Below are 22,089 nucleotides of genomic sequence, written 5' to 3' on the forward strand. Positions count from 1 at the left end.
TAATATTGTATAAATTTAAGCTATGCAACATGTTGATTTGATACATTTATATATTGTAATATGATGGCTATAATAGTATTAGCTAATACTTCTATATTAATAACTATTTATTTTTGTGGTTAAATTAAGATCTAGTCTCTTGGCAAGTTTGATTCTATAATATAATATTGTTGTCTATAATATACTGGGCATTAGAGCTCCAATATTTATTTATCTACTAGTTGCAAGCTTGTGTCTTTTTAAAAATATATTTTATTGATTTTTTACAGAGAGGAAAGGAGAAGGATAGAGAGCTAGAAACACCAATGAGAGAGAAACATAGACCAGCTGCCTCCTGCACACCCCCTATTGGGGGTGTGCCCGCAACCAACGTACATGCCCTTGACCAGAATCGAACCTGGGTCCTTTCAGTCCACAGACTAACTCTATCCACAGAGCCAAACTGGTTTCGGCCAAGCTTGTGTCTTTAAACGGCTCTCCTACTCTCTTCACCAATGCCAGCCCCTGGTAACAATCATTCTATTCTGTTTTTACAAGTTTAATTTTTAGATTCCACATATAAATCAGCTCATACAGTATTTGTCTTTCTCTGACTTATCTCACTTCTTATTAAACATACAGGTCTCAGAGAGAAAGTCTAATTGATAGGACTGAAAATCTGATCTCTGAAAAATTAGTTCCATTTCAAGCTCCAAACTAGTAGCAATTTCCACAGTATTCAAAGATGAAAGAACCAGGTTCTAGGGAGTACAGAGTAAAAGCACACTTATTTCAATGACAACAGATACAAAGCTATTATGTTAACACCATTGCTACATAACGTTTTCCTTTTAATCATTGTCTACAAGGATGAATCAATATATTGCAATAGGATATGACTGACTTTCCAAAGTTTCAAGAGCCTATGAAACACTTTGATAAATAATAATTTGAAATTTCTTCATTTTGGTTTCAGGCTTTTTGCCTTTGCTATTGTTTTGATTCAGGTTCTTCCTAGCAATATTCATGTAATTAATACATATCTCCTTTCAATAATAGTATTTGGTAGGCACTGTTACGATTCTGTTTCAGAGGTACTTTGAAACCATACCTTAGAGTCTTTATTGAAAACAAAATGCTAATGTTAGTAAAATGACTTTCCTAACTATTGTTCTTTCTATATTATTTATATAAATGAAGGGGATATCCAAAGAGCAAAACATATTTAATTTGAAGATGATGACTTAGTGCACATTCTACATGCATAAAAAAAGCCAGACTGGCTACTGGCTATTTGTACTCTTACACACACACACACACACACACACACACACACACACACAGGAAACAAAATAATTTAGCAAAAGGAGAAAAAGAACAGTATAAGACCATGGTTCATCATTAAATATCCGAACTATACTATAGCAATGTAATGCCTCAAAAGCACTTTAAAGGACATCTCCATGAACAAATAAAATCAATCTGGTGTAGAAAAAGGAAAGACACAAAATAAAATAATAAGGTTCAAGCTCTGTTTGACTGATTCTGTCTTTTCATATTTTCCACTGTAGATAAATATTCTCCTAACAAGTAGAATCACTTTTTCCCCCTGAGGATTTGGAAGTAGACTTAGGAGGTAGAAGACACTCAAAATAATAATTGAATTTAACCAACTTTCTTGTTACTCTGTATGTTATATTCAGGTGAAAGTTAATATTTAAGCTAAAATCATTTCCTGGGTTATACATTGCAAATTAAAGACATAAAGTAGAAGTTTTCATGAACTATCTAATGAGTTGGTTTCAAATTGTGATTGACATTGCCTAGAGTTTCCAGAAAAGTCTAACCTAAATGTTGTTTTTATTTATCATAATGAATTTACCAATTAATATTTAATACAGCAAATTTTAACTTTAACTGATTTTAACTTCTTGTTGGGACCCCTGTCTCATTTATTTGGTCTGTCAAATTGCCATATTTTTCTGCAGACCTGAGAATAAAGCAGGTCCTGACATTTCTAGAGCATACTTAAAATTTTTGTAAGCATGCTATTGATTAAGAAGTTTAGAGTGTTGAACTGGTCTTTTAAAAAATGCCTGATTCACATTACAGAAGTAAATTTTATAAACCAATCTGTGACTATAGTATATACAAGCCACACTCAATTAAATGCCCATCAAGGCACAGAAACATCTGCTCAGCACGTGTTTGATTCAATAGTAATTTCTGTAGTCAAAAAGGAAAAATGTCTGACATCATATTGGTTTTAGTATTTATTGAAAATGTTATTTATTTCTTATCCAATTTGAATACTTATGACAAGCAATCAAATCAGTTCAAACTGATATAAAAACACAAGGCAAGTTGCTTAAAAAAAGCTGAGTGAATCAGAAGTTTCTATTTTTATACAAAACAAATACAGACCTAAATTGGATGCTGAGACATGAAAACACCATACTCTTTCTCACCAAATGTATTTATAACCATTGTTATAATAATTATATACTTATAGATGTATACAGTATATTTTTACAGTTTTACTTATATTTCTGTTTTAACTTTCTATATATTTATATTATATACCTTGGAAATCACTATAACATTTAATTTGGAAAACAGTCTCTACTGCTAAGAATTTGTTATATTTGTTATACCCTTCTTCTAATATAAAAAACACTAGAATTAAAATACATCTTCAGATGTATTTTAGGAAAAAGGAGCAATAGCAACAATATAATATTTCAGTCTCTCCAAATCCTACCTAATAATAGAGTAATATGCAAATTAACCATCACTCCACTACACCCACCAGCCACACCCACCAGCCAATCAGAGCGAGTATGCAAATGAACCCAGCAAAGATGGCAGTTAATTTTCATATGCGGGGGGTGGAGTGAACACTGAAGACAGCATAGAAGGAAGTGGGAGGGAAAGTGGAAAGTAAGGCCAATGCGGCTGCTGGAGGGAAAGCACCGGCAGCGTGTGTGGGGGCTGGGCGGGACGTGAAGGCGAGAGGCAGCGTGGGTAGTGGGTGCAGTGGGTTGCGTGGGCAGGGCAGGGTGCACAGCAGTGGCTTGTGTGGCCCCAGAGGTGGTGGCAAGGCATGTGGCTGCAGAGACGGTGGCGGCAGTGGCTGCGTGCATCGTGGGGCAGGTGGAACAGGTGGGGCATGCCTTGCCCATCCCGCCCCGCCCTGCCTGCCGCAGTGGGAGAGGTAGGGGAGCAGGAGAGGTGGCAGTGGTGGGAGGGAAGCTCGCCAGAAGTCTTGCAGAAATATTCCTGCAACAGGTCGCTAGTCTTCATATAAAAAGAGAAATAAGAACTAGATAATAGAATAAATACCTACGGAAAACATTTACAACATAATATAAGCAGTGATAAGTTGATATCAGACCTTTTTTGTATCCATTTCCATGCAGGATGTAGAAGAAAACAAGGGTGTGAACTCTGACACAGCTAGTAAGTATTCACTGAAAACTATAGTGGGCTAATTTGATAACAGCAGCTGAAGATAGATGGCATTTTTCTCTCTCCAATAGCAGGTAAATGTAAGCAGCCCATGATAAGAATTGAAGAATTGAGATTACTCTGACTCCCAAGAACTTTCACGAATGCCCTGCTAGAGCTCCCTTCTAGAGCAGGCCTTATACTGAGGAGAGACTTATAGGAGAAGAATTAAAATTTAGCAACATAAAAGAGAAACTATATCAAGGTGGAGGGAAAGAACAGGGCTAGCTGAAAAGTCTTAGACAACAAGCAGTAATACTTTTGAACACTAGAAGAAAACAACAGGAGAGAAAAAGAATTTTCCTAAACCCCACCTCTTTTTAAAAATTCAGGAAAATTAATTTTGTATAAAAGTGAGTAAGAAAAAATTATCTGGATTAAATACTATTCAAATTTGTTATGACAATAATGGAGAATGACCAGAATAACTTCCCTACAGACAAGGATAGCACCTCAGAAGCCCATGCCCAGAAAGAAGATCAAAACTATAACCTACTATTTCAAAATGAACAAGAAGATTTAAGAAACTTGCCCATCCAGTGTGAACCAGTGGCTTAGTGTGGACCATGAACCAGGAGGTCACGGTTCCGTTCCCCATTAGGGCACATATCCGGGTAGTAGACTCAATCCCCAGTGTGGAGCATGCAGAAGGCTGCTGATCAATGATTCTCTCTCATCACTAATGTTTCTATCTCTTTCTCTCTCTGTCTTTCTCTCTGAAATCAATATAAATATATTAGAAAGAGAAACTAATACAGTAAAAACCAGAATTAGCAACACTCAGAAAGATGAAAGAACTTACAAAGATTAGAAGTAAAAATAAATAAAAAATGTTCCTGTAACAAAATTATAATCAGAGGGAGGACAAGAGTGAAAAAATAAAAGTTAATTTTTTAAAAAAGAGGAATATTTTACAATAAAGATTAAAAAGACTTAAAAGAAAGTAAAGAACTGTTAAAACAGACAAGGGAGAATGGACAAAGTTATTAGATATTAGTAGATATTAGATATCCTTGATGGAGAAAATCAAAATAAGGAAATAATAAAAACTAAAAGCCATAATTTAAGAAACCACCCCCCCCAAAAAATAAAGGAAACTACGTATTTAGGAGCACACTGTGTACACAGGAATATTGCACAGGAATTCAAACAGCATGATGTATTTTATTAAAATTACAGGATTTTAATAAAAATATCCTTTGGGCAACCAGAAAGAAAAGCACTCATGAAGGAAAGAAAATTAAATTATCAGCAGACTTTTGTGACAGCAATGCTTAAAGCCAGAAGAAACTACCGTACCATTTTAAACACTCAAGAAAAGAAATGTGTACCAAGGATTTTATATTCAGCAAAACTGTTTCCCCTATAAAACACATAAGCTTTTATCAAAATACAAGAACTTAGGTAATATTGTGCCTATGAATCCTTCCTGAGGACTATAGAAGAAAACAAGCTTCACACAACTAAAATGACTAGAGAGGCTTTACTATAAGAATAGGATGTAAGCATTAAATATTTAGTTACCTGCAGAACTAAGAATAAATGAGCACTAAGATGGAGAGAGTATATTATGTTATGGTTGTATGTTTTGACAATATGGATATACTATAATTATTTTTAAAATAAATGGAAAATAGAGTCCATGTAAAAATATTATAATGTTTTTAGTAATTCTATTGGAGATAGAGTACAGTTATTTTGAGACTAAGTGTATATGGAATTAGAGAATGAAAAAGTGAGTTATTACAATATATTCTAATTTTATCATCTCCATGCCAGGTCCTTAAAGAGCAAGATTTTCAGTGTAGAAGAAAGAAGATATAAGTTTCATAGAAAGGAAATTGAGTAGATATTCTATAAACGTGAATGTGAATAGGATATGTAAATGAAATCCTCTTAAGGATTCATATTGAAACTCCTATCACATTCAATAATATATATGTATATATGCTTAGGAATATTCTAGTATAGTTGAATAACAGATCTAAGTACAATCCCAACCAATAGCAATGAGCAAACCTAATGCCCAGATGGTAGTTTTGAAATATCATTTCTCAATATCAGAAATCAGGGTTTCTTGGAAAAATGATTGATTCCAGGTTTAGGGTAAAAAAAAAAAAATGCACAAGACCAGCTTTGAAATTCTTGTAATGACAGATAGCAAGGAAACTACCAAAGAAAAGGCTCCCACTGGTCAAAGAGAGGATAATACAAATTGAACTCCATGAAATATGTTTAAGTCCTCGAGTTATAGTGATACTTTTTTAAAAAACAAAAAGAATCAGTTTTTAAGAAATGAAAAGGGGAAAATTCATTAGCTTGAAAATTGGTAACTAAAGGGAAATAATGAAGCATTTTTATGTACTATAACACTGGGTAACCAAATAGCAAATGAGGAGAATTATCTCTTTATAAAAGTGTCCAAATATTGAATAATTACTTTATTATAATATTTTCAATTTTCTTTTTTCTATATATTTTTTTATCTATTTCAGAGAGGATGGGGGACGGAGAGATAGAAACGTCAATGATGAGAGAGAATCACTGATTGGCGACTCCTGCATGCCCCACGCTGGAGATCAAGCCCATAACCCAGGATATGTGCCTAACCATAAATAGAACTATGATCTCCTGGTTCAAAGGTCAATGCTAAATCACTGAGCCACACCAATCAGGCAAACATTTCCAATTTTTGCCCTAACTGGTTTGGCTTAATAGATAGAGTCTCCACCTGCAGACTGAAGAATCCCAGGTTAGATTCCAGTCAAGGGCATGTACCTTGGTTGTGGGCATATCCTCAGTAGGGGGTGGGCTGGAGGCAGCTGATATTCAGAAATATTCCATGATGATGTGCTTGGTGTATTTCTCCTTTCCATGATAAATTTGCCTATAAGCAGATAATGCACCATGAACATTCCTCTCTATTAATGACAGTCTTTTGGTGTTGGTGTCCATGTTTTCAAAGATTTCAAAGGTTTCTTGAGGGCTGTTTAATCTTCTGCTAAATCCTTCACTGTAAAATTTCCTGTTTTTCTTTCCTTGCAGTTCTTTCTCTTTGCCTCTTCCTCAGCTATGTGTTCCAATCCCAACAACTCCTCATTAGTGAATTCCTCAGGAACTAGCTCTAGGAGCTCCTCAATTTCATTTGCATCCCAGGTTCAAGTTGTTGTCACCTCAACCACAGCCTTATTGATTTTTGCAACCTCCTTATCCTTGGCAAATCCTTCAAAGTTGTGGATGAACATCTGGAGTGTCTTCTTCTGGAGGCCATTCATACACTCCTTGGTGACATAACTCCAAGCCCAAGCAAGATTCTTAATGCAGCCATAGATATTGTAATCCTTCCAGAAGTGCATCAGTATCTTCTCAGTGTCTTCCTCAGTAGTAGCAATAGCCTGGGCAAAGGTCTTCCTCAGGAGTAGGACTTAAAAGTTGCTATAACTCTTTCACCATTGGTTGGGTAAAAATGCTGATGTTTGGAGAGAGAAACATTTTAATATTGGGATAAAAATCACCAATAAAAAAATGTCTAGGAGCATTACCAACAATAAGCAAATTCTCAAAGTCATGTTATTCTTTAAAAAGTATTTCCAGTTGTACTTGCCTTTGCATGTGATTGGGATCAAATTTTGCTGGCATAGCAATTCAGGGGGTTATCTTGAAAGTGGAATTAGGTCATCCATGGCTTCTTATTGCTTCTGTAGTACACAGGTAATGTGTTGTTTAAGGAGATTCTTGAAGGCGTTGGGGTTCTCACTGCCAGATCATAAGGATGTCGAATTGTAGCCTGTAACATCTCTCTGGAACATGCTTGTTATTCTATCCTAAAAAGTCTTGACACCTTGCATTGACTTGGAAATTTTATGGATAAAATCCTTTTTATGTATCAGTTTCCAGAATAGGGAGTGTTCACCCATATTGAATATTTGCTCTGGCAAATAATTTTCTTCCACAATCAACTTATCTAGAGGTTCTAAAAGTTCTTCAGCTGCCTTCACATCAGCTCCCACATACTCACCACTCACTTTCACATCATACTAGTATAATGAATAATGACTCAAATTATTTTGACTATCAGAACTACAAGTAAATTCAATATGTGAGCAGGGTCCAGCCATTTCTTTCAACATTGTAAACAAGTTTTTTCTTTGGCTGTGATCATCATAATGCTGAGAGGGATATATTTCTGTGCCTTGTCTTCAATCCACGCTATTATAAATTTCTCCATGTCTCAAATTCATTTTACTCTCATTGCTTTCAGTGAAGTAGATCTTTTAACAGCTTCCATTCCTCTGTTCTTGTTCTTCAATATGGTAGCTATGATGGAATAGGACATAACTGATGGTGAACAATAACCATCAGCAGCACTACAAACATGCGAGTAATAAACTATGCTATGACCTTAGGACCAGTATGAAGTCACTGGGCGACAGGAATTTTCCAGGCCCTTTATAATCTTATAGGACCACAGTCATATATGCAGCCCCTTGTTGACCCAAAATGTACTTATGTGGTGCATGACCAAATAGCCACGAGTGAGAAGTTAAAACTGGCATTGTCTCAGGTCATTTGAGGAGTTAAAAATCAGAGGGCGGCTTGCCTGATATAAGAAAAATAAGATTGCCTGAGTAGTGGGATTTACTTTCCATTATCCTCTACAATTTTTTTTCTAAATGTTTCTTTTTAAAAAAGCCCATTTTAAAGGCGTACTTACTTAATTATTAATCAGCATGGATTAATGGCTGCTTAAAATGAGGATCTGAGAGAGGTAGTATGAAACAGTGGAAACAGCAGGAGTTTAAAGCCAAGCTAACCTGAATTCTGTCTCCAGTGTGCCCTGAGCAAGTTACTTTACCAATTTTCTCTATGTTTCTTCCCTTATGAAATGGAGAGAATGCATGACAAATTAATTGTATGCAAAATACTAACAAGGCAGCCCACATAATATGTGCTCAATAAATTATAGTCATTATCATTACCTTTATTTTGTGTAGTTTGTCTTAAAGTTAAAATGGAGACATTTAGTTACGGACTTTACATCATCCAAGCAAATGGAAATTATTCTTCAAATTACTATCATCCATTTCCTCAGACACCCCAATCACCAAAATAATATACAACAATGGTTTTCAAAAAACTTCCACAAACAAAACATTGTGCAAAGAATTATAAAACTGGGAGAGTACTAAACTGCCTTTCCTTTTTCCTGCTCAGTCAGAGCTTCCTCTCTGATTTTGCAAATCTATATAGACCATGATCACAAGCAGTTTATTCATTTCAATATTCATTCCTAGCAACATACTAAGAATATTGACTTTGACTTTTCTTTTTATATACGCATAATATTCCTACGTTGTGCTGAAATGAATAGCTGTTACTAGGAAAAATGTGAACTGCAGAGTCATAACTAAGCAAAATCATGAATTTTCTTGAGTCAAATAAGGATCTATCTCAAATGTATCAACACATACAAGATGGGGCTAAACTAGGTTTACAGTAGTTCCTATGGAAAATAATGCAATAACTAATAATTAATAGAAGAATAACTGTGTTTTTTATACTCACAACTGTAAACCTAATTTTGTCCAATCCTGTATGTTAACCATTTAAGTTTATCCCTTGTATTTAACATTTGAGCCTTCCTACATTAGAATCTGCAATATATTTATGACAAAAAAATTTAGTGAGCATTTCCAGCAATTAATAAAGTCTGTACCTACACTATAAAAGCACAAGGTAAAAATAAAACATGATTTAAGAAAATATTTCTTTGAATGATTAGAAGATAAGAAGATCCACATTTTTGTACATGCTGCAATTATTTTCTAGAATTTCTAATGTGAAAATAAAAAAAATCATTCTTTTCAAAAGGCACATATGATACCTCAGAGGTATTAATTATCTTAAATTTGTAAGAATTAAGAACACAGTTAGATGCCAAGTTGCTATCAGGTGCTTCAAACTGTCATACTGCTAACAAAAGAACTATTTTTATGATATGCAATTTTTTTGTTTCTGAAAAGTTGTACTATTCAATAAAGGAAAAGAATCTAATAAACTTTCCTAAACTTTTATAGTTATTATTGAAGAAGTGTGAAAAGCAATCTCATCCTTAATATCTGCCTACTTAAAATAATTAAATATAATAGGTAATATTTATTGGCTTATTGTTTTAGTTTTTGTTTTTCCTTGAGGAGGTTACAGAAGTTTGGCTGCCTACTGTTTGTTTCACCTTGCAGTTCTCCAGTTTACTGAATTGTAGAGTCCTTGGCCCACTAATAATAATTTTTAAAATCCCATTCATTTTAAGTGCTTCTAAGCTTATATCAGGGGAAAGCTTAAAAATATCATATTCTTGTATTCTTCTCTTATTATTGTAAATTTAATAAATTTACTTAAATTTATTCTTAATTTATTATTTTCAACTCTTATTACTTTTAGCTTTTAGTCTTATGTTATTGTTCTTGATTTTCAATCTCATTTAAAAAATTTGTTCACTTTATCTCAATTCTTTATTTTCTTCTATAATTTTTTTATTGGTGTCTAACCTGTATCTTTTACCTGAAACTGTTATTTTATTATTTTATATGTTTTAATTTTATCTTCAATGGATCTTAAAGTTTCTTTTTAAAATACATGTAATATTTGTGTCTCTTTAAATCATTTTTAGGAATATGGTGGATAATAAATAGCAAAGTATTTAAACCACTCTTCTATAATGTATTGTACAAAAAATTTACAATTATAGTCAACCTTAATTTATTCTTGTTTTGTAGCTAAATGTAAAAAGTCGCTATTTTGTCCCCTTCTAACAATAGAATAACCATTTTACCTATTCGAATTCATCATGGGGCTTGCCTCAACTAGATAACATTCCTGCAACATTTACATTAAGATGTACTTCAAATAAACTGTTTGAGAAGGGACTAGAGAACTGTATGCTCTGAATTTACTTAGAAATATTTGAGAGTCACTTTTGCTTGTTACATATTCTTAAATTACTGATGTAAAATTAATCCTATCTAATAAAAGAGTGATATGCAAATTGACCATACCTCCATTATACCCACAAAGCCATGCCCACCAGCCAATCAGGAGCGAATATGCAAATAAACCCACCAAGATGTCTGCAGCCAAGGAGAGCAGGAGAGAGGCTTGGGTTTCCCCGGCAATGAGGAAGCCAAGCTTTCCTCCTGCCCCTGCTGGCCTAGGCCTCCACTCAATGCTACAAAGTTTCAATGATAGAAGATAAATCCCAATAAAAATATCTGCAGCCTCGGAGCAGGAGAGAGAAGGCTAGGGTTGCCCCTGGCAATGGAGGAAGCCAAGCTTCTGGCCAGCCTAGGGCTCCACTCCAGGCTACAAAGTTTCAATTATGGAAGGTAAATAACTCCCAACAGAAATGGCTGCTGCCACAGAGCAAGCAGAAGGCTTGGCTCCACTCCAGGCAACAAAGTTTCATTTGTAGAAGATAAATAAATCCCAGATACCATTGCCTTCCCTTGGGTTGCCGGGGAGTGTGGCCAGCCTGCAAACCACCAGAGGCCCTCACCCAGGCTGCCCCCTGCCCTAAGGGAACCCCCACCCTGATCTGGGATAACCTTCAGGACAAACCAGCTGATCCCCACCCATTCACCAGACCTCTATTCTATCTAATAAAAGAGTAATATGCAGATTGACCATCACTCTAACACACAAGATGACTGCCCCCATGTGGTCAAAGATCCTGCCCCCATGTAGACACAAGGCGATCATCACAAGATGGCCAGCAGGGGAGGGCAGTTAGGAAGAACCAGACTGGCAAGAGAGGGGAGTTGGGGGCAATCAAGCTTTCAGGGGAGGGCAGTTAGGGGTGACCAGGGTGGCTGAGGATGGATGTTGGGGGCAACCAGGCCTACAGGGATGTCAGTTGGGGGAGACCAGGCCTGCAGGGGCAGACAATTAGGGGTGACCAGGACTTCAGGGGAGGTCAGTTAGGGGCAAACAGGCTGGCAGGGATATAGTTGGGCATCAATCAGGCTGGCAGGGGAGTGGTTAGGGGGTGATCATGCTTGCAGGCAGAAGCTTTAGGGGCAATCAGGAAGGTAGGTAAGCAGTTGGGAGCCAGCAGTCCTAGATTGTGAGAGGGATCCCAGATTGGAGAGGATGCAGGCTGGGCTGAAGGAATATTCCCCCATGCACAAATTTCATGCACCAGGCCTCTAGTATGATAATAAAAAGTAAATGACATAAATGTTGGTTGTGCAGTTAGCAAATTCTTAGACTACCTTAATCGAGAGAGATACATAGGCTTCTATTAAAATATAAAATTTCTTACCTTTAAAATAAAATGTCTAATCTAGAAATAAACCTGAAAATAAGCTTACAATAGCTCTGAATTAGTTAATGTAAAGGTAGAATGATCTAATGTCCATACAGCTTTAAATTCCTAGTTGTGCATGCAGTGGGTAATTAAGGAAGCTGAGTATCCACAGTGTTATAATCTTGTATAATAAAAGGGTAATATGCAAATCGACTGAACAGTGGAATGACTATGATGCTCATTGACCATCAGGGGCAGACGCAGCAGTGGCAGCAGCATTAAGGATGTCCAACTGATGGCTTAGGCCTGCTCTCCGCATAAGCCATCAGTTGGATATGCCCTGAAGGCTCCCAGACTGTGAGAGGGTACAGGTCAGGCTGAGGGACTGCCACCCCCATTGCATGAATCTTATGCACCAGGCCTCTAGTATATTCTATAACCTTAAAGATAAGTTTCCTTCTGTTTATAGAACACTGCTCAAATAACATGTAGAGATTGTGGTTCAGAATCTGTCATGTTATTTGTGAATGCTAGTTAGACTTGAGTAAATTCAGGAAATTTACTAGAATTTATTAAAAGAACTAGCATTTTGTATGTAACATTCTCCCCTCTCTAAGCTTCAGCATACTACACAATAAAAAGATTCATCTAGATGATTTTTAAGGTCCTTTGCTCTCTAATGTTCAATACTTCTTTGGTCCTACATATGGAGTTTTCAAGAGAGAAAAAGAATTTAAGTCCCTTTTCAAACAGTTCCATTGAGCCATGCTAAGCCCAATGATATCCATCTATGCAGAAATTGTTGTTTAGAGTCTATTTTGTTTTGTTGCCTCTTAAACAACCTCCTTTGCTTAAATGAATATGAAGTTATATGAGTGCAATGAAAGAGCAACTAAAATAATCTGATATTTCCACTATCAATGTTTCAATTTGGATTTAGTCATTGAATACTCCTGTATATTAGCTGAGAGAGGTAATTAATATCTATATAATAAAAGCCTAATATGCTACGTGTCCTACCATTCATTTGAGCATTCAACCAATGCTATGATGCATACTGACCACTAGAGGGCAGAAGCTCTGACTGGTAGGTGAGTTTGCTGCTGGGTCCATCCAATCTGGACTAGATGAGATAGGCTGGACACACCCTGGAGCCCTCCTGAGGTCCTTCTCCAGCCCCAATCATGCACCAGTTGGTCCCCTAGCCTTGTCTGTGCCATCTCACAATCCTGGACCCCTCAGAGGAAGTTGGGGAGCCAGTTTCAGCCTGATTCCCACAGTGCATGAATTGTGCACTGGGCCTCTAGTTTAAAAATAATTAATATTCTTGGTCTTCTTTGAGCCAAATTAGCTTATCAAATTAGTCTAAACGGCATTTTACTAGAGATCTTTTAAAATTTATTTTTTTTGTTGACAGTTTTATAGATGTCCCCAATTTTCCCCCTTTGCCTCCCTTCACCCAGCCCCCCATTGAGATTTAATAGTATGGACATTCAGGAGGATGGATTAAACTTGAGCATTATCTTCAAAGGTGGTAGTCACATCACAATCACCTGATCATCTTATTAAACATACATATTCCTAGGCCCCAACATGAAATATCTTATTTCAGTATCTCAGAGATAAGATATAAAATATGTAGTTTAATAAGCCCTAGAAGTGATTCTGATGTGGTCAATATATTGACTACCTATAAGGATCACTGATACAGAGCCTGTCTGGAATAAGACTACAGAGCCCTGACATCTCACAGCTATATTGAGGTCACTGGGTATCCTTTGAATAGAGAAAAATAAAGGAGACACAGCAAGTACACTTAAAAAAAACCCCACCTATTTACTAATTTACAGTATCTCTCCAGGGGTAGTTGAGGAAATAATTTGCATGAGAGCAGAAATTAGTTATTCATATTTCCTGTTGCTATTCTTTCGGGATAAATTTTACATAATCATATCCATATCCTCTACTATCACAAAATTAAAGAGGAGACAAATGTAAAGTGTGTTTTCTCTGAACTCCTATAAAAATAAGTCATAGAAAACATCATAATAATCATCATTATGTATCACACAATTTGAACTGCTTTGTGTGGATTAACATTGTCCATTTTTCAACCATTTTATAAGGGCTACAATTTTTTTTTACACCTAATGATCTTCAGTCGTGCATTACTGAAACAATAAAGATCTTTAGTGAGGATATTCTTTATATTCCCACAATTATCTGTACCCACACTTAGCCTCATTTACACCTCTTACCTCTTATTTCTGTCCTGATTCATGGGAGGAAGTACAGCTCCCAATAAAGATCTCTATATCCATCTATGTATCAAAAACAAATTTCTTCATTTTAGTTCTGGATCATATCTCCTCTCACCTCCTCATGGAGGTTATTCCTTTATGTTATCACCCCTCTCATACATCATTAATTTCTTTATCTCTACATGAACTGGAATTTCATATTATAAAAAGAACTCTCCCTTAATCACCTATGTAGCCAATGACCATTTTCTCTGTTCTGCTTCATAACCAGACCTCTCAAAAGAGATTACAAATGCTACGCCCACTTTCTTTGCTTTTCTCTATGCCCTCCTATCTGCCTTCTGTATCATCTTTCTATTGAAATGCTACTATCAAAGTTGACAACCACCTTCATGTTGCCAAACATAATGGGCAATTTTCTTCCCTCTCATTTCACCTCCCATTCCTTCTCACTCTTCTTTGATGGCTATTCCTCCTATACTAATTCTAAGAATATCCAAGAAGTAAATTCTAGGCTTTTTACTATTCCACCAGGGTATTGCTTTATTAGGTGGTTGTGTCTTTTTCTTTAATCTAATGATTTCCATTTTACCAAGAGGCAACTGAGGCTCAGAAAAATTAAGTAACTTGCCTAAGGTCTTATAAGTACATAATCATTGCAGAGCACACTTTTATTTTTCTTCAAAATTGTTACTTAATTATATGATTAATTCAAGACAGAAGTGGTTTCGACATAGTATGAGCATACATCTGGAGTTACATATCAGTTGTTCAAATCAGATTTCTAGCATTGGCTAGCTACTGTATGTGACTATGAATTATTTATGTGATCTCTCTATACCTTAGTTTCCTCATTTGTAAGAGGATAATAATGGAGCTATTCATATGATAATGAATATTAAATGAGTTAATATAAAGTTCTTAGGACAGAGCTGCAACATAACTGCTCAATCATCATTAAGTATTATTATTATTATTAGTTGATTCATATAATTTTCCAATTCTTTTGTGTGAGTTCATTATCTGTCCTGAATTATGTTGCAAACATCTTAAGGACAGGGACATCTAACATTTTGATAGATTCCCCACACCCCACTACCACAGTTCTTAGCATAGTTAAGAAGTTATATGGAAAACTCAATAAGCATGTGAGGAAACAGAACAGAGTTGGTACAACTTCAAAGACCCATTCATAGACCACTGTTACTATTTGACCTTTCTGATGTTTATGCAGAAGACCCCAAATGAAGAGCTTGTCCTTATTTGACCTGAATTAGTCTCAATCAATATAAAAACCTCTTAATTGGGGTCAGAATTACAAGAAAGTGTTTTAACCTCATATTTTCCTGAGGCAGTGGTTAACATTTGTGGCAAACAATGGACTAATCAAACATGTTAAAAGAATAGGTGAGGAAGGAGATTGTTTATAGGGGCTTTGAAATTTTGTAACATTTTCCCATGATTATTGGAATAGCCAGGGTTGCACATCTACTCAAAAAATCCTGAAAAGGTATTAAGTCCTTTTTTTTTAAAAAAAAAATCTTTTTTCTATATATTTTTATTGATTTCAGAAAGAAAGCGAAAAGGAGAGATAGAAATATCTATGATGAGAGAGAATCATAGATAAGTTGCCTCCTGAACAACCCCCACTGGGGATCGAGCCTGCAACCTAGGCATGTGCCCTTGATTGGAATCGAACCTAGGATCCTTCAATCCACAGGCCTACGCTCTGTCCACTGGGCCAAACCAGCTAGGGCAGGTCTTAAAGTTCTTACTGCTGGTTGACCTTAAGACTCGGTGGAAGCATAAAGCAGAGGTAAGTTAGATTTTTTAAGGCATTCTCCAAAATAGCTATAGAGCTCCTCAGCCAAGACTGGAAGAGCTATTGGTTCTAGTTGTGTAAGGAAATATCTTATAATTTATGACTTGACATTGAATCTCAATAAGTATGTTCTTCATTGGTCACATACAACAAAAGTATGGATTATTCAGAATTAGTGCAGAAATAGAATGCAAAATCAAGCAATAGTTACAAGTAGCAGTGGCAGCAACAGCAACAAACTAGGAGAAAAGAGAGTCTGATGCCTATAGTTGTCACATATTTTAATAAAATTCCCAATATTCTATAACAACAAAAATTTGTGAGGCATGCTCACCTTTTCTTCCTGAAAAAAAACAAACAAAACAAAACAAAACAAAAAACTCAAATTCTATGCCAATTTAAAAATTATCTTTTCAAGGAAAAAAAAAAGATGTAGTCAAATCAGAATGTACCTTGCCATAAGGTATTTGGAAATTACCCATAAGGTATTGGGAGCAACTGAATAATTTTTATCGGAGCCTGAAGGTATTTGTATTTTAAAAATTATTCCCCAAAAATAGTTCCCTAAATTAATTTAAAACAGAACACTTATTGAATAATAATGCATTGACAGAATACCAGAGATAGTGAACTGGAATAGCTGCTTAACTTATAGCATATAACAAGACAATCTCAGAAGTTTGTTGTAGAAAATGATGAAAATGGGATTTATAATTGTTTTAGGCTGGCCAGTATGACTCAATGGCTGAGCATTGACTCATGAATCAGGAGGTCAAGGTTCGATATGGGGTCAAGGCACATGCCTAGGTTGCAGGCTCGAGCTCAAGTAGAGAGCATGCAGGAGGCAGCCTATCAATAATTCTCTCTCATCACTGATATTTGTATCTCTTGCTCCCTCTCTCATCCTCTCCGATATGTGGATAATTCCAAAATGACTCACTCTAACTTACTAATAAGCAAGTGTGTGGGAAGGGAGTGCATGCTGGTATGATTCATTGCCATGTGAAGGAGGAATCCTTTTGTAAAGAAAGTTCTTAGTTAACTTCTGGACATATTGACATATATGAAAGCTTTCCCTGAGGAGACAGAGGGGGTTAATGAAAAAGATGTTCATTGGTATTCAGTAGTTTTCTACAAGTCAAACCTGTATCTTTTAAAAAATATATATGTTTACTGATTTCAGAGAAGAAGGGAGAGGGGGAGAGAGAGAATCATCAATCCATCTGCTGTGTCCTGCAGTGGGGATGGAGTCAGCAACCTGGGCATATTCCCTGACCAGGAATCAACCATGACCTCCTGGTTCATAGATCAACACTAAACCACTGAGCCATTCTGGCTGGGCCAAGCCTGTATCTTGAATATTCTTAATTGTGTCTTCTTCTATGAAGTGCATGAATCAACTGCTAACTTTGCCTCAAGGCAAGGAGAAAAGTTAGAATATCTTATCTCTGATTTCTAGTAACTCCTTAAGTTATTACCTGATTTACACTGATTCTCCCCAGTATCTGTTTTTTTTCTGTTATATCCATAGAAAAACAAGATGTTTGTGTAGCATTCTTATGCTTTCAAATGTATTTACATATCCTATTTTGTATTTACTTAAGTTATTACATGCTTACTTCTTGATTTACATTTAAAGAGACTTATTATGATTTATTCTGCAGGGAGTTCTGCTGCTATGAATAAGGCCTTAAGTGTTCTCTGCTGGGCCATTAATTTGTCAAATGCTCCTGTATTTTTCCAAAACTCAATTTTTTTTATAACTACAGCAAGTAGAGCATTCAATATACTGTTTCTCAGGCTTCATATTATCTGGCTATTAGAATGAAGAGGATAGTCTGAAAGCCCCAATTAAATGATAACATTTAAGTTTGATGTATTTTTATTCAAAGGAACTTTTCTCCAAGCCAAAAAAAAAATGATGCAATAATCATATATACAAGTATGTCATACAAACTTCAAGTTTACATTTAATTGTTTTGTAGTTTTTTTTAAATAAGAGCAGTTAAGTCTATTTGTATATGTGTTTTTTTTCTGTGCATGCATGTATTTGCTGGCAGACTTATGCAGGAAGCTGCATATATAATATTATATATAACTTGGTTCATGTATAAGTCATCTCGTCTCTTTTCTAATTCTATATATCTAGTTCTTCTATCTTTTATAAAGATCATTGTTGTGAAAAACAATAATGACCTTTGTGCCCTTGCAAGATTCCAAATCACTATGGTTGTTTGACTTCAAATGTACAGAATTAAAACTAATACTTCAACTATTTTTCGACAGGGGTTAAAAGAATTGTTTAATCACTCTTTAAAGATGTTCACTCAAAACCCTAATTTCCTAATTACACTGGTCGATTTTAGATAGTAAATCCCATGATAATTTATAGTGTCAGAGACATCTCTTCATAATAAAGGAATATATTCTCACATAGTGTTATATGTGCATGCAAGCAATACATTGATCTGTAGTATACCTGGATATATGATATAATGTAATGCTTTAAAACAAAACTTAAGTTCCTTAACATAAAGTAACTAATAATCTACATTAATCATTTGATTGATTTATGAAGTGAAAAATTTAATATGTTTATCTGCCACAGGCCTTAAGAACAGTCTGTACTTCATGACTAAGAAAACAGAACAATATAAAACGGACCCCATGATGAGAGGACAGAGTACTGGAAATAAATGAACCATGCTAAGCCCAGTGATATTCATCTACAACAGAAATGTTAATAGCTAATGGTTGTGATTTGAACTTATCATTGATTTTCATTTCTTTGCCATAAATTGCCCACATGCTATTAGTAGCAGGCAAACCTGGTTGCTACAATGCTCTTCTCCAAAGCCTATAAATTATAAGCCTTAAATCAGAAAGTGCTACAGTAGCACTTGAAGGTTATACTGTTCTAGTTGTGCTGATGAACTGAACTTTCTAAGACCAGGAAGCATCTTCAAGTTAAATCAGTGCAAAAATGAACACAATGCACACATTTTTAAATTTATTTTCTAGCCATGCTTTGTGTACTCATAAATGTTTAATGATAGTATCAGTACTAAAAGTTTGAGCTGATTCTACTAGATAGTGGAATCTTAATTTTAAAAATCACTTTTCTTCAACCATGCTACTAAAATAGAAATAGAAGGCATCAGGAACACTCTCAAAGAAAGTGTTTATTACACTTTGATCCATTCAGTTGGTTGTGTGGTTTTCTAATTGCATAAAAATTCATAATGGTAAATGCTTTAAGCTTTGAACTGAAGCAGAAATTATAGTTGAGCACATTTTCTTAGTTAGCAAGAATTTTCCAGAATAGAAAAAGGCTTTCAGTTAATGCAGATGAAACTGAAATTCAATATAAGATTTTCTTGACCATCTGGGGGCAAAAAGCTAGAATGGGTTAGTAAGGATGATTTTTATAGGACAATCCCAAGTAAAAGAGATACAAAAATAATTCTAGGTTTTGCAAATTTGAAATACTCTTTTACCTTAAAGCAAGAGGACATATTTCTGAGAACATTTTGTAGGCTTAATAGTCCATGTGTCATGCAATTTCTGAGACATAGTGTGGTAATCAGCTTCCAACATAGCCCCACCTTCTGGTATTCTTGCTTCCTTCCTGCCACACTCTTTAGGATCTCTGTTTTATTGTGAGCCATCTTCTGGGAGGTCCACGAGTTAAGGAATTAAGTTAATTAATACCTTTGGCTAATTGTTACCAATGAACAGAGGCCAGTCAGAAGCCATGTAGTGAGCCTGAAATAGATTATCCAGCCTTGAGATGACTGTAGCCCACAGACAACAGTCTGAATATACTCTCATGAAAGACTGAGGAAGACCCACGCAGCTAAGCTGCTTCCAGATTCCTGACCCCCAGAAGGAAGGTAACATTGCTTATATTTGCTTTATTAAAGTGCTTAGTTTGGGAGTAATCTGTTACACAGAAATAAATAAATAAACCCTTGCATATTACCTTTTTACATACTGTATTTCATGATACATTATAGCATTTGTACGGTTATGAATGAAGAAGTACATGACATTTGAAATATACATTATAAAAAAGGACAGATTGCTCTGAATCTGAAGTTTCAGAATGAAAGAAAATTTCCTATTACTGACCTTTGAGAAAACTACCTATGTTCAATAAAGTAGTAATTGTCTCATTTCATATAAGCCTTGATAGAAGTTTCGTCTCATCATTTTTCTTCTGTATAGAACAGCTTAGAACTAACATCTTGCTGACAATATAAATCACTTGATATGTTTATTAGCATGATGCAATAAATGACAAGGTGTAATGGAAATAAAAGTGATATATGAAAATTTTAAAAAGTGATTATCAAATTATTTAAGCCATACATATTTTAATTTATAAATCAATTAAAAGAAACAGAATCCATATATGTCATTAGGGTAAAAACAATGAATGGACAATTCAAATATTCAGTAGACAGAAGAAACAACTTTTTGTTACTATATTCCTGAAGTATTGCCCAAGAACCTGACAAGAGGTAGAAAGTCATTGGTTAAATATCAGCATGTCTACTTAGAGCTATATGCTTAGATTATGAAGTTTAGTTTTTATGAGGTGAAGTTATTTAAGTAGTTGGGCTACATACACTGAGTGGCCAGATTATTATGATCTCTGAATGCAGTGTGTGTGTGTGTGTGTGTGTGTGTGTGTGTGTGTGTGTGTGTATTAGAGGCCTGGTGCATGAATTTGTGCATGGGTGGGGTCCGGCCAACCTGGTCAGGGGGAGGGGACCTGGGCTGTTGGCAGGCCTGCAATTTGCATATTAGACTTTTATTATATAGGATATACACTGAGTGGCCAGATTATTATGCATTCAGAGATTATAATAATCTGGCCACTCAGTGTATATAAGAACAGGTTTTTTAGTTCACTTCTTTGCACTGGTATTTCTCATTTTAAAATATTCTCTATTCTTTTCAGTCAGGTACCTATTATGCAACTTTGTCAGATTTCTGACATCACTTATCACTAGTAAATTAGGTAAAATTGCCTGCTAATACAGTAGGCAATTTTGAAACCACTTTTATTTCTGTCAGCCCAGATATATGTAAATGTGATGTATAAGTTTTTATCGTTATTTCTGCTTTAAATATATTTAAATAGGAACTGATAACATTTATATGATCCTTACTATTTATCAAACTGTTTCCTAAGCATTTGTAATACTCACAACCCTATGTGTTTGAGTTTGGGACTATTGTTATCTCTATTCAACTGATGGAAAGTGAGAGATACAGAGGTTCAGTAACTTGCCCTGAGTCATACAACAAATAAGTGGTGGAGCTGAATCCAAACAGTCTAGCTTCAGAGGCAGTGTCCTTATCCCCTAGGTTGCATTTCCTCAGGAAAGTTAATCCACAGTCCCAGGTGAGCCTCATCACACTGCAGGGCTTAGATACTTTAAGATTCAGTTTGGGTGTTTTACTCCCACTCAGAAGTCTTCCCTTGCCTCCCTCAAACCACACTTTTTGTTCTACTTCCATAAAATGAGTGTATCTCTGCCATTGCATGTATCCTATGTATGAAATTACTTAATTATGTATCTATATTACTATAAACAGTGAGATATTTGAGAGAAAATCATGTCTTATTTATCTTTGTATACCAGAGTTTTTCTTATCACAGCGTCTGATGATCTGTAAATATTTAGTGTTCAATGGAATGAGCTCAACTGAACACTAGTGCATGTATTGAAAAATTATTATTAGACCAAATTGTATGTAAAACAATGATCTATTAACTGTTATAATATACAAGGTACTATACTATACATTTAAATCACACATTATTCTATTTTGTTCTTACAATAACTATGAGGCAAATATTACTATCATCATTTTACTCATAAAGAGACTGAGTTTAAAAAAGTTAAGTAACTTGCTTGCCTAAGTTCACAACTATTAAGTGGTAGACTCAGGGCCCAAAACCATAGTCAATCTGATTTATAAAGCCTTTACTTTACCTATTATACTGTGTCCAAGAGGCAATTTTGATAAAAATTCTTTCCTGATTCCTGACACTGTATTTTTCAATATCAAAAGATATAATCCAAAATTCTGGATACTATATATCACCTTAACAACTAAGAAATTGAGGCTACTCAGAGGATCCAGCATGTTTATATAGTACAGTAGGTTCAGATAGGTACATATAACAGTCATTAGGATAGTTT

Source organism: Pipistrellus kuhlii, unplaced genomic scaffold (genome assembly GCF_014108245.1).
Source record: "Pipistrellus kuhlii isolate mPipKuh1 unplaced genomic scaffold, mPipKuh1.p scaffold_m20_p_19, whole genome shotgun sequence".
Lineage (NCBI taxonomy): Eukaryota > Metazoa > Chordata > Mammalia > Chiroptera > Vespertilionidae > Pipistrellus > Pipistrellus kuhlii.